The sequence below is a fragment of the Schistocerca serialis genome, chromosome 1, assembly GCF_023864345.2.
Source record: "Schistocerca serialis cubense isolate TAMUIC-IGC-003099 chromosome 1, iqSchSeri2.2, whole genome shotgun sequence".
Taxonomy (NCBI): Eukaryota; Metazoa; Arthropoda; class Insecta; order Orthoptera; family Acrididae; genus Schistocerca; species Schistocerca serialis.
Genome location: NC_064638.1, coordinates 1,157,389,388 through 1,157,404,451, shown reverse-complemented (window position 1 = coordinate 1,157,404,451; position 15,064 = coordinate 1,157,389,388).

Here is a 15,064-nt window from a genome sequence, read left to right as displayed (position 1 = left end):
CACTGAAAAGCTGAAGGAGTTTCACAAACTGATTTTACAGACCTTAAGAAAGCTTTTTAAAAATGTGGTTAGAGTAAAGTAATAGAGAATAGTGGAGTATTAGGGGCTATCTTTCAAAACTGATATCAGACATCAAAAGTCCACAATAAAAAACATCAGTAGTTTACCTCAAAAGCTGTTTCAATAATTGCACTGACAATGTAATTCACAGATGGAATTTAAAGATAAACATTGGGGTAACAATTCTAAACCTAAAATCACTCCTCTACGCACTGACCTTACAATGATTTTTTTTCGAGAGAAGTCGATTTACAAAAAGGAATTTATAAACTAAATAAAATATGTAAAGAGCCTAACATGGAAATACCTTCGAGCAAATCTAAGAGATTTAGAAGTACCTATTTAATAAGTCACAGCTGCAAATACTAACGCGAATCCTTTACAGACGAATGGAAAAACTGGTAGAAGCCGACATCGGGGAAGATCAGTTTGGATTCCGCAGAAATGTTGGAACACGTGAGGCAGTACTGACCCTATGACTTATCTTAGAAGAAAGATTAAGGAAAGGCAAACCTACGTTTCTAGCATTTGTGGACTTACAGAAAGTTTTTGACAATGTTGACTGGAATACTCTCCTTCGAATTCTTACGGTGGCAGGCGTAAAATACAGGGAGCGAAAGGCTACTTACAATTTGTACAGTAACCAGATGGCAGTTATAAAAGTCGAGGGGCATGAAAGGGAAGCAGTGGTTGGGAAGGAAGTGAGACAGGGTTGTAGCCTCTCCCCGATGTTATTCAATCTGTATATTGAGCAAGCAGTGAAGGAAACAAAAGAAAAATTCGGAGTAGGTATTAAAATCCATGGAGAAGAAATAAAAACTTTGAGGTTCACCGATGACATGGAAGAGTAGTTGAACGGCATGGACAGAGTCTTGAAAGGAGGATATAAGATGAACATCAACAAAAGCAAAACGAGGGTAATGGAATGTAGTTGAATTAAATCGGGTGATGCTGAGTGTATTAGATTAGGAAATGAGACACTTAAAGTAGTTGAAAGGTCTCTGTTGAATTCCTTTCATGTTAATTTCTTAAATCTGTTGTCATTTACGGCATACATTCCACTTCTAAATTTAGTGTGGTGTTTCTGACTCTATCTGGGACGAGACTGAGCAGTGGAACGTGTTACTTTTACACATAATCAAGAACTATCTGTCACACTACTACACTTTAAAACACAGTTTATATGTAATTCATGTCACACAGTCTCATACGGAATCTACATCCGCTTTCTTTTATATACTGTATATGATAACATACTGTCTTCCCCCTTCTCTTCTGTGTGAAAGAATAAATGAGCAAAGGTATTTCTAGTTGCATACTTGATGGTAGCAGACAAGCCTGCTCTTTATGTTTAACCCACGTGGAGTGTACTTTGTGAGACCAGTACCACGTGCTTGTATAATTATTTGACCCACCAGGTTAATAGTATGACGATAGGAACCAGTTCGAGGTTTTTATTTTCATGTAATTTATTTTAATTATCAAAATTATTGTGGAGTTACACTCTTTGTGTAAACCAAGTTGACAACGTGAAGCATGTGGTGTAATCATCAAAGTAGCCCTCAGCTATTCTTTTCGAGAAGATTTCACAGACAATTAGTATGAATTTAGTATACCAGTGTGTGGTAATTTCATGACTGACAGGATTGCGCTACGACCGTAACTTCTTTGGGTGAAAATTGAATCGGTTGATTGTGGTTAATTTCCTCTTGCATATGTTTCAACGTTCCTCGTATTATTTTATGAATGCAGTGTTGTATGCAGTCTCCCAATCTTGGCTCCATATTTGATGTGTTCCGTAAGATTGCAAGCTCACATTTTCATGATCCTAAATAAGGCACCAGTTTAGTTATGAATCAAGTTTAATATGCTGAAATTTTAACGGTACAATGATCAATGTTAAAATAAATGTCTAAATATAAACTGATTTTTTTCTTTTTACTTAAATTCTATATATCAGCGGTTGTCGTGAGATGACTATTAAAAGATTATAATTAATGTTAGTCTGGTTGGCAATTTGGTAAACTAGACTGGATACCTGGTGAAACAGTTGCTCAGTAATGCAAGGTTAACTTCCCCAGGTAGCTCACAGCTTTTAACCCGCTTTTATTGTCTTGAATATCACCACCGCTTTCAGGACAACTTAATGCATCAACATTATATAGTAAAGGAGTTTTGCTATTTGGGGAGCAAAATAACTGATGATGGTCGAAGTAGAGAGAATATGAAATGTAGACTGGCAATGGCAAGGAAAGCGTTTCTGAAGAAGAGAAATTTGTTAACATCGAGTATAGATTTAAGCGTCGGGAAGTCGTTTCTGAAAGTATTAGTGTGGATTGTAGCCATATATGGAAGTGAAACATGGACGATAAATAGTTTGGACAAGAAAAGAATAGAAGCTTTCGAAATGTGGTGCTACAGAAGAATGCTGAAGATCAGCTGGATAGATCACGTAACTAATAGGAGGTACTGAGTAGAATTGGGGAGAAGAGGAGTTTGTGGCACAACTTGACTAGAAGAAGGGATCGGTTGGTAGGACACGTTCTGAGGCATCAAGGGATCGCCAACTTAGTATTGGAGGGCAGCGTGGAGGGTAAAAATGGTAGAGGGAGACCAAGAGATGAATACACTAAGCAGATTCAGAAGGATGAAAGTTGCAGTAGGTACTGGGAGATGAAGAAGGTTGCACAGGATAGAGTAGCATGGAGAGCTGCATCAAACCTGTCTCTGGACTGAAGACCACAACAACAACAACATGGAACAATTAACAGAACTCTAAGGCATAAAACAAGAAATGAATGAAATTTTATAAAATATTGTTTGGTCAAACTTATTAAATGGAAGTGAATCGTGGGCGTTGAGTAAAAGACGCAAAAACAGGTACAAGGAGTAGAAATGAGACTTCTTAGAGCAGTAGAGGAACATAAAAGAACAGATAAAGTCCGAAATTAAGATATTATAAGAAGTCGAAAATTAGGAGTGTGAAAGAAAAACTGGAAGAAAACAAATGGGTCCAGGGAGGCTACCACATCAGATAAAGAATTTCAAATCAAAAGGAAAAAAGAGATCCTTGCAGACCGAGGAAAAGATGGCAACCGTAACAGGTCACAAGTGGCCTAACACGGAAAGTGCAGAAGAAGAGGAAGCGTACGTAACTATTAGTTGCAGTCATTGTACTGTTTTCTCGAAGACTTACGCTAGGGCTACAATTTTGACGATAAAAGTAGACGTTCGTTTCTGTACTTAATTACTACTGAAAATTTGAAGCTTGTAGTCCTCTTCGTCTGTATTCTGTGCAACTGAAACTAACAATTTATCAGGCAATCATGGAGGGGCTACACCGATTACTACGAGCTTCGGTGTACTAGCCTGGGGCGATGCGCAAGTAGCCCTGTAAAGGGGGTGAGGTCAAAGATCATGACGTAGGATACGTTTCGAGCCAGCTTTAATCTTTAGAATCATAAGAAATTGGGAAATTTTGTTTTCGTGTTTCGTAAATTAAGGAATCGTAAAAAATAGGAAAATTTTATTTTTGCGTTTCATAAATCAAGGAACAAAGGACTTGGAGCTGTGACTGATGTAAGCGAGTAGTGGCTGCTACTGGGGGCTGCAGCCCGCACCTACGTTCACTTTAAAGTCAACATTTCGTATGCGTGAGTTCTAGTGACACGTTTCCATACAGCGTTCACCTTTTGGTAAGGGAATAATAGTTGTCCTGAATTTTATATACTGTTATTTTAAATGAAGTTACTCTATTGAGAAGAAAGAGAAAAAGTAATCACCATTACATGCTTTCGATTTTTAACCACAACATCCTCTCTCTTTACAATTTTGGTAAACATTTTTGGAATACAGTGATCAATTGTTATATTTAGATTAAAGTTCAGTCTTGATCACGTTATGTCTGTTTTAATGGGTAACCGGTTTCGGTTTTTTCTATAAAACCATCATCAGACCCATTGGCTCCCTTGGGTTGGTAGGTGGAGCTCTCCTTGCTGCTGTGCAGTCAACTGATGACTGCACAGCAGCAAGGAGAGCTCCACCTACCAACCCAAGGGAGCCAATGGGTCTGATGATGGTTTTATAGAAAAAACCGAAACCGGTTACCCATTAAAACAGACATAACGTGATCAAGACTGAACTTTAATCTAAATCCTCTCTCTTTTCTTGAGGAAAAACACTGCCAAGACTGTCAGGGATCTGAAGAGTAAACAGATGATGGAACACCAAGGTAAAATAGAAGAGGATTTCTGACAGAACAATACGCGAGACTTTACAGAACATTCAAGACTGCCTTAAGTAGATATTATCACTCCAGACCTCAGATGTAAGAACAAAGAAGGGAAGGTGGTAAACGGTGACATGAAAAACAGTCCGATCTTGGCCAAATACTTTCGAGAGCTCCAAAAGTGTGAAGTGTCACCAGACATTTTCAGCTACAGCCAGAAAGAATGAAATACCGACTCAGACCCAACAGCTGTAGAAGAAGTTAGGATCATCACAAACAGCATGAAGAATCATAAAACTCTTTCGGAAAAATTCTCGAATTGTGGTAATGAGGATACCTCCAGAGAACCTTCACATACTGTAAGTAAAATTTGGGAAGGAGGGCAGCTTCCAGAAGGGTGATCGTCGGCACTGATCGATACTAATACTATAAATGAGGAAGTAACTCTCTCCCTTACGTTTTCACGACTAACCCACTGAACAGAAATTCGAAATTTGTGATAAGTTCCTATGGGACCAAACTGCTGAGGTCATCAGTCCCTAGGATTACACACTACTTAATCTAACTTAAACTAACTTACGCTAAGGACAACACACACACCCATGGCCGAGGGAGGACTCGAACCTCCGACGGTGGGAGAGGCGCAAACCGTGGCAAGGCGTCTCTGACCACGCGGCTACCGCGCGTGTGCTCTGAATAGATTTTGATGAATCCAGAATGAAATTTTCACTCTATTTCGGAGTGTCCGCTAATATGAATCTTCCGGGCAGATTGAAACTGTGTACCGAACTGAGACACGAACTCGCCCGCGAAAGGCAAAGGTCCCGAGTTCGAGTCTCGCTTCTACACACAGTTTCAATGTGGCCGGAAGATTGACGTTAGTGGACACTCCGTAGTAGGGTGAAAATTTCATTCTGGAAACATCCCCCAGGCTGTGGCTAACCCATGTCTCCGCAATATCCATTCTTCCATGAGTGCAAGTTCTGCAAGTTTTGCAGAAGTGCTTCTGTGAAATTTGCAAGGTAGGAGACGAGGTGCTAGCTGAAGTAACGCTGTGAGGACGAGTCGTAAATAGTGCTTGGGTAGCTCAGTGGTACTTTCGATTTCGGTGAAATTTTATATGGAATCAGCTTGAACTGTGATGGGGGAGCACATGCGTACTTTAGAAAATGTGCAGTGCAAGATACTTACCGATTTGAAGAATATTATGGGCATTAAGGAAAAATAATTACTCTTACAAATGGTACACTACTGGCCATTAAAATTGCTACACCAAAAAGAAATGCAGATGATAAACGGGTATTCATTGGACAAATATATTGTACTAGAACAGACATGTGATTACATTTTCACGGAATTTGGGTCCATAGATCCAGAGAAATGAGTACCCAGAACAAACACCTCTGACCGTAATAACGGCCTTGATACGCCTGGGCATTGAGTCAAACACAGCTTGAATGGCGTGTACAGGTATAGCTGCCCATGCAGCTTTTAACACGATACCACAGTTCATCAAGAGTAGTGACTGGCGTATTGTGACGAGCCAGTTGCTCGGCGTCCATTCACCAGACGTTTTCAATTGGTGAGAGATCTGAAGAATGTGTTGGCCAGAGCAGCAGTCGAATATTTTCTGTATCCAGCAGGGATCGAATGAAGGGTAGAGCCACGGGTCGTAACACATCTGAAACGTAACGTACACTGTTCAAAGTGCGTCAATGCGAACAAGAGATGACCGAGACGTGTAACCAATGGCACCCCATACCATCACGCCGGGTGATACGCCAGCATGGCGATGACGCATACACGCTTCTAATGTGCGTTCACCACGATGTCGCCAAACACGGATGCGACCATCATGATGCTGTAAACAGAACCTGGATTCATCCGAAAAAACGGAGTTTTGCCATTCGTGCACCCAGGTTCGTCGTTGAGTACACAATCGCAGGCGCTCGTGTCTGTGATGCAGCGTCAAGGGCAACCGCAGCCATGGTCTCCGAGCTGATAGTCCACTCTGCTGCAAACCTCGTCGAACTGTTCCTGCAGATGGTTGTTGTCTTGCAAACGTCCCCAGCTGTTGACTCAGGGATCGAGACGTGGCTGCACGATCCGTTACAGCCATGCGGGTAAGATGACTGTCATCTCGACTGCTAGTGAATACGAGGCCATTGGGATCGAGCGCGGCGTTTCGTATTACCCTCCTCAACCCACCGTTTCCATATTCTGCAGCCAGTCATTTGATCTCGACCAACACGAGCGGCAATGTCGCGATACGGTAAACTGCAATCGTGATGGGCTACAATCCGACCTTTATCCAAGTTGGAAACGTGATGGTTCGCATTTCTCCCTTTTACACGAGGCATCACAACAACGTTTCACCAGGCAATGCCGGTTAACTTCTGTTAGTGTATGAGAAATCGGTTGGAAACTTTCCTCATGTCAGCACGTTTTAGGTGTCACCACCGGCGCCAACCTTGTGTGAATGCTCTCAAACGCTAATCATTTGCATATCACAGCATCTTCTTCCTGTCCGTTAAATTTAGCGTCTGTAGCACGTCATCTTGGTGGTGTAGCAATTTTAATGGCCAGTAGTGTATTTATTCTTTGATTTTCTGTCTTATTCATATTTGTGAAAATGTTTTCTACATAGATTACATTACTTACTCACCATCATTGAAGATAACAAGATTACTGATACTCGAGGGCAGCCACAGGTAACGGCTGCTACAGCCTCAACACAAAATTGGGATAAGCCGTACATGGGAACTGCAGAAGAAGATCGTTAGTACCTGTAACCCATTGAGATAATATCAAAAGCATTACATTTATTTATGTACTGTGTTAATATGGCTGGCCGATTGTAACGGAATTCAGATTGATAGTGTGAATGTGTAATTTTTGAGAACATTTTTCGCGAAGAACAGCGGTTGTCTTTTTGTACGCAGTATAGTGTTCATTTTATTGACAGTGTAAATGATCTTCCTTCTGTTTGTTGTCCTTGGCTGTTGTCTGCTTGTTAGTTTGGTGCATAAGTCCGAAGCGTTTTTGTTTTGCATTTTGTTATTCCGGTTACTATGGGTCTCTTTATCAACTGTCTTTTTCTATTTGTTCACAGTTGCTACCTGAATTTACATACCATCATTTTGTCATTTGTAGATATTGAGTGCATCTGTGGATGCTAGAAAATGTAGTGCTAAGTGGAGAAATCAGAATATTTCCGACATATTCTCCGGTTTGAATTCAATAAAGGGCTGACAGCAGTGGAGGGAACGAACAACATAAGCGCCGTGCGTGGAGATAACACTACGGGACAGAGCACGACAAAAAAATGGTTTTCTCGTTTTGAAGAGGACCATTTTGACATTACTGGCTCTCCATGTGCAGGAAGACCTTCGGAGTTTGATGGAAATCGTTGAACCGCACTAATCCACAATGATCCACGTCATTGTACCGAGATCTGGCAAGAGAGATGGACTGGTCTCGTTGCACCATCCTGTGACATTTGCTTGCGACAGGGAAAGTTCAATAATCGAGTGTTTGGGTACCGTATGCTCTAAGCCAAACTCAAAAAAGTCTGTGGATTGTCACATGCGCAACTCTAATAGCTTGTCATCAACTGCATTGTTACTGGTGAAGAGAAATCGTGTCTTAATACTAACGTAAGGAAAAGAAAGGAATGGTTGAGCCCAAACAATGCAGCAACACCCCATACAGAGAACTGCGCGCATTCACAAAAGCTAATGTTTTGCCCATGGTGGAACAGCGGCTGTGTGGTGACTACGATTTGCTCCCCCGAGATGTAACAATCACTGCAGACATTTATTGTCAATTACTGAGACATCTTCCAGAGGCAATCCAAGAACAACGGCCACGAAGACTGCTTGAAGCGATGTTACTCCACAATAACAGCCGCCTGCATTCGGGTAAGATGACAAAAAATCTATGCAGGAGTAGGGTTGGGAAGTCATCCCCCACCCACCTTATTCACCGGATCTTACACCCTCAGGTTTTCACCTTTACTGGGTGACAATGCACTCAGAACATGGCTCGACGTCTTCGCCTCAAAACGATGTGGTTTTTACAGTCGCGGAAACGCGAAGTAACCCCGGTATTGGCAGACTGTTGTAAATAGTGAAAGAAAACAGGTTATTGATGACTAAAGTTTCTCTTATGTGTATCTGTTGTGTTATCAAACTTTTCGAAAACCGCTACGAAGTTATGCAGCAACCTAATATATTATATTGCTAAGAAAGTATTTGTTTATTTTATCTTTGTGTTATGCACGTTTGCACACATTCATTAGCTCGGGCCAGAATATTGTTTGTTTATTACGGGGTCACTCCAGAAGAAATACACTCAATTTTTTAAAAATCAATCTTTTATTCTACATGTTTGAAACTTTTACAGTGTGTTGATACATCCTTTAGGAACAATATTTTCGTTTCTCCACAAAATTTCCATCCCTATCAACTGCCTTACGCCATCTTGGAACCAGCGCCTGTATACCCGCACGGTAAAATTCTGGACCAACCTGTTCGAGCCACTGTTTGGCAGCGTGCACAAGGGAGTCATCATATTCAAATCTTGTTCCACGAAGAGAGTCTTTCAGTCTCCCAAAGAGATGATAGTCACATGGAGCCAGGTCAGGACTGTAAGGCGGGTGTTTCAGTGTTGTCCATCCGAGTTTTGTGATTGCTTCCATGGTTTTTTGACTGACATGTGGCCGTGCATTGTCGTACAACAGCAAAACGTCCTGCTTTTGCCGATGTGGTCGAACACGACTCAGCCGAGCTTGAAGTGTCTTCAGCGTCGTCACATATGCATCAGAATTTGTGGTGGTTCCACTTGGCATGATGTCAACAAGGAAGATTCCTTCGTAATCGAAAAACACCGTAGCCATAACTTTTCCAGTAGAAGGTGTGGTTTTGAATTATTTTTCTTGCGTGAATTTGCATGATGCCACTCCACTGATTGCCTCTTCGTCTCTAGTGAAAGATGATGGAGTCATGTTTCATCACCTGTCCAAGAAATTCATCTCCACCATTCTCGTACTGCTCCAAAAATTTTTTATGTTTCTTTGTGAGCCACTGTCAACATCCTGGGAACCCACCTGGCACAAACCTTTTTGAACGCCAACACTATCAGTATTCTGCAAACACTTCCTTCCCCTAACCGAACCTAGCGTGACATCGTCATCGGATCTCTTTGTTTCACTGACTGACACATCCACGACCAGACGGATACGACCAACCTCGCCCGCCACACCGATCCTTGGCCACAGTGATGTGCTGCCGGCTTGTCCTCTGCTTCCACTGCAGGGGCGCCACTGGCCTACAGATGTTGTTGTTACCACTCAGTGCAGCTGAATTACCGATTAAAGTACTCGGTAGTGATGCCATTTTACAAAAAGGGAGACAGGGATAATGTTGACAATTTTAGACCTATTTCTATGCCATCGGTGTTTCCTAAAGTTATCGAGAAGGTTGTATATACAAGGTTACTGGAGAATTTAAATTCACATAACTTGCTGTCAAATGTACAGTTTGGGTTTAGAAATGGTTTAACAACTGAAAAGGCTATATTCTCTTTTCCCTGTGAGGGTTTGGACGGATTAAATAAAAGGTTGCGAACGCTAGGTGTTTTCTTTGATTTAACGAAGGCTTTTGACTGTGTCGACCACAAAATGTTACTGCAGAAGTTGGACAATTATGGAGTAAGGGGAGTAGCTTACAATTGGTTCGCCTCTTACTTTAAGAACAGAAAGCAGAAGGTAATTCTCCGCAATATTGAGAGTGGTAGTGATGTTCAGTCCCAATGGGGCACTGTTAAGTGGGGCGTTCCCCAAGGGTCGGTGCTGGGGCCACTGCTGTTTCTTATTTATACAGGCTGTTACAAAGAGGTACGGTCAAACTTTCAGGAAACATTCCTCACACACAAATAAAGAAAAGATGTTATGTGGACATGTGTCCGGAAACACTTAATTTCCATGTTAGTGCTCATTTTAATTTCGTCAGTATGTACTGTACTTCCTCGATTCACAGTCAGTTGGCCCAATTGAAGGAAGGTATTGTTGACTTCAGTGCTTGTGTTGATATGCGACTCATTGCTCTACAGTACTAGCATCAAGCACATCAGTACGTGGCATCAACAGGTTAGTGTTCATCACGAACGTGGTTTTGCAGTCAGTGCAATGTTTACAAATGCGGAGTTGGCAGATGCTCATTTGACGTATGGTTTAGCACGGGGCAATAGCCGTGGCGCGGTACGTTTGTGTCGAGACAGATTTCCAGATCGAAGGTGTCCCGACAGGAAGACGTTGGTCGGCGTCTTAGGGAGCATGGAATATTCCAGCCTATGACGCGCGACTGGGGAAGACCTAGAACGACGAGGACACCTGCAATGGACGAGGCAACTCTTCGTGCAGTTGACGATAACCCTAATGTCAGCATCAGAGAAGTTGCTGCTGTACAAGGTAACGTTGACCACGTCACTGTATGGAGAGTGCTACGGGAGAACCAGTTGTTTCCGTACCATGTACAGCGTGTGCAGGCACTATCAGCAGCTGAATGGCCTCCACGGGTACACTTCTGCGAATGATTCATCCAACAATATGTCAATCCTCATTTCAGTGCCAATGTTCTCTTTACGGATGAGGCTTCATTCCAACGTTATCAAATTGTAAATTTTCACAATCAACATGTGTGGGCTGACGAGAATCCGCAGCAATTGTGCAATCACGTCATCAACACAGATTTTCTGTGAACGTTTGGGCAGGCATTGTTGGTGATGTCTTGATTGGGCCCCATGTTCTTCCACCTACGCTCAATGGAGCACGTTATCATGATTTCATACGGGATACTCTACCTGTGCTACTAGAACACGTGCCTTTGCAAGTACGACACAACATGTGGTTCATACACGATGGAGCTCCTGCACATTTCAGTCGAAGTGTTCGTACACTTCTTAAAAACAAATTCGGTGACCGATGGATTGGTAGACGCGGACCAATTCCATGGCCTCCACGCTCTCCTAACCTCAACCCTCTTGACTTTCATTTATGGGGGCATTTGAAAGCTCTTGTCTACGCAACCCCGGTACCAAATGTAGAGACTGTTCGTGCTCGTATTGTGGACGGCTGTGATAAAATACGCCGTTCTCCAGAGCTGCAGCAGCGCATCAGGGATTGGATGTATGTATCCTCGCTAACGGAGGACGTTTTGAACATTTCCTGTTACAAAGTGTTTGAAGGTACGCTGGTACATTCTGTTGCTCTGTGTTTCCATTCCATGATTAATGTGATTTGAAGAGAAGTAATAAAATGAGCTCTAACATGGAAAGTAAGCGTTTCCGGACACATGTCCACATAACATATTTTCTTTCTTTGTGTGTGAGGAATGTTTCCTGAAAGTTTGGCCGTACCTTTTTGTAACACCCTGTATAAGTGATATGCCTTCTAGTATTACAGATGATTCAAAAATATTTCTGTTTGCTGATAACACCAGCTAGGTAGTGAAGGATCTTGTGTCTAATATTGAAACAGTATCAAATAATGTAGTTCATGAAATAAGTTCGTGGCTTGTGGAAGACTCAGTTTTTACAGTTTCTATCTCACAATTCAACAAGGACCGATATTTTGATAAGACAGAATGGGCATATTATAAGCGAGACGGAACAGTTCAAGTTCCTAGGCGTTCGGATAGGTTGTAAGCTGTTGTGGAAAGCCCATGTTCAGGATCTTGTTCAGAAACTAAATGCTGCTTTATTTACCATTAGAACAGTATCTGAAAAAACTGACAGTTCAACACGAGAAGTAGTCTACTTCGCATATTTTCATACGCTTATGTCGTATGGTATTATCTTTTGGTGTAATTCTTGTGATCCAGAAAGGGTATTTTTGGCTCAAAAACGGGCTGTTCGAGCTATGTGTGGTGTGAGTTCGAGAAACTCTTGTCGACCCCTATTCAATAGTCTGGGGATTCTGACATTGCCCTCACAGTATATATTTTCTTTAATGTCGTTTGCTGTTAGCAATGTTAGCTTATTCCCAAGAGTTAGCAGCTTTCACTCAGTTAATACTAGGCAGAAATCAAATGTTCATGTGGAATGCACTTCCTTGACTCTTGTGCAGAAAGGAGTCCAATATTCTGCTGCATCCATTTTCAATTACCTGCCACAAGAACTCAAAAATCATAGCAGTAGCCCAAACACCTTTAAGTCTAAACTGAAGAGTTTCCTCATGGCTCACTCCTTCTATTCTGTCGAGAAGCTCCTGGAAGAGGTGAAAAATTTAGCAAATTCCAGTGTTACAGTGTTGATTATTTAAACTTACGACTTGTCGTCTGAATATATTTCTTATATTTCATTTTATCTGTTTCTACTATCGTGTTATAATTTCATGTATCGACTCGTCCCATGACCATGCAGACTTCTCCTTAATTTGGTCCCACGGAACAATAAATAAATAAATAAATAAAAATCCTTCACTCCAACACCAGGCACAGCTGACTGTTAGGGACATCTCGGCCGCTGCGCCAGTCCGATTCCCGGGTACGGGCCACAGAACTATCCGGCGCTTCCACGACATGACGCTATCCTCCAGAAGATGTTGTTGGTTCCACTTGGCAGAAGCTTAGTCCTCTCCCTTGTCGCGCCGCCCCATCTCGGCTTGGAACGGCACTGCCGTGGCACAAACGCCACCAACCGTGTCCTCTCGCCGATTCGACGCTACCCTCCGATCACTGCTGCTGTGGTGCTCTTCTAAACAGCCGTCCATACGAGCAAACCAGCTGCGTTTCACCTGTATTTACTCGTACTTTAGTTAATGGGGCTAAGCACAGCTCTGTTTAAAAACAGTAGCTCTATGTAGTCATATGGTCGAGCAACGCATGTCTGCTTTCACGCCCCACCGCTAATTCGCTGCAAATAATCACTTGCAGCTGTGATCCTGCAGTCAAATAGTCTACGCATTGGCTAGAATTGCGAATCAATAAAACACATAGAAATACAAAATAAAAGTTACATGATTAACTTAATAACAAGGGTTCTGTTCTAAAGTGCGTAACTGACGTAGACGACAGAGGATTATGTTATACAATGCTTATTCAAGAAAGGATACCTCAACTAAATGTCCGCCCCCGGTAGCTGAGTGGTCATCGCGACAGACTGTCAATCCTAAGGGCCCGGGTTCGATTCCCGGCTGGGTCGGAGATTTTCTCCGCTCAGGAACTGGGTGTTGTGTTGCCCTAATCATCATTATTTCATCCCCATCGACGCGCAAGTCCCCGAAGTGGCGTCAAATCGAAAGACTTGCACCGGGCGAGCGGTCTACCCGACGGGAGGCCCTCGTCACACGCCATTTCATTTCACATCAACTAAATGGGCGTGGTCCTACAATATTCATTTACAATGCCGACAGAAAATACTCTAGTCAAATACAGCAAAGTTACGTTGAAAGAGATAAGAGAATGGTAGCAAAATCCCCGAACTAAATTGTCATCAAAGATGATATGATCTGGCTTGAGCCTGGAGATAAAGATGAACGGGAGAGTATGTGATTTAATAACCTCAACGGGATTTCAACACTCGAGAGAGTTAGTTCTCAATTTATAGTTTATGTTTCATGTGCTGTATGTGTCGACATAACCTGTTTATCGTTTATTCCTGCCATATCTTTCCTGTTCCTGCATTCGTTGAATGTGTGAGTTGTCTGTGTGTGGTACATCATAATTCTGTGATCGGAAGAAGGTGTCTGTCGACGTTACGAGCAGTTTAGCCAACCTTAGTGTAGTATTTGAGTGCTACGTTGGGTCCAAGAGACATTACCGACCAATGATCAACAGCTGCTGTAGGGTGGCACAGGTAGCCAGCGCGTAGGCTCCCTGTGCGTCTCCGGTTACTGAGAGGACCACGCCTACGCTAGCGTGTAAGCTTTACTTTTCCTTGGGTCGCCGTTGAGTAAGGATGGTCTGAGTGGTCATCTCTAGCAGCGTAAGTTAGTCCTGTTCGAGTTCCTAGTTGTCCTGCTTCAGTGTAGGCATCGGTAATGATGTATAAATCATTTTAGTTAGGAAGCGCTGTTACTCTTATTGACATATAGTCTGTCGGTAAACTGAAGAGCGAGCGAGCGGGTTCGCTACTCTGCCTACGCTGGTGCGTCACACGGCGCTTCTACAGCCTGTTTCACAACGTAGTACAGTCCCTGCTGTGGGGCGCGCTTTAAATCTGTGGCGAGCCCGTGTACAGATACGTCTCGGCTGCGTTTATTTTTAGACAAATGCATTAAGGCCATAACGAAAACAAAAAAAACTATAGCTTCATCCGAAACACAACATTATAGATTAAATATTATTAACATAAGAACGGAAGTCAGGATTTTATACAAACATAGAACCAAATACCTGTTCACGTGAATGTATGTTCCTCTATTGCTATTCGTAAAACGAACCCCATATAATGCAATCAGTCTGTAGAGTTTAATGCTTGTTCTTATTTTGTGTTTCTACTAAAAGGTAGAAGTTTTCTTTGAAGGACTGCATTGATACATAACAATTCTTGTAACATGAAGAGTGTTTAAAAAGTAAGCAGAAATTTATAATTTTGTGTGTTGTATTAGTCCGATTTGCACCACATTTTTGTCACTGTCTTCGTAAACATGGATCAAAAGTATGTGTACAATGTTATGCATATTGTCTGTTGTCCGCTGTCAGAAAGGTTAAATGTGTTTTGAGAGCACAAAAATAAATTAGAGAATCTGTATTAAATTTTGTTATAAGAATGGAA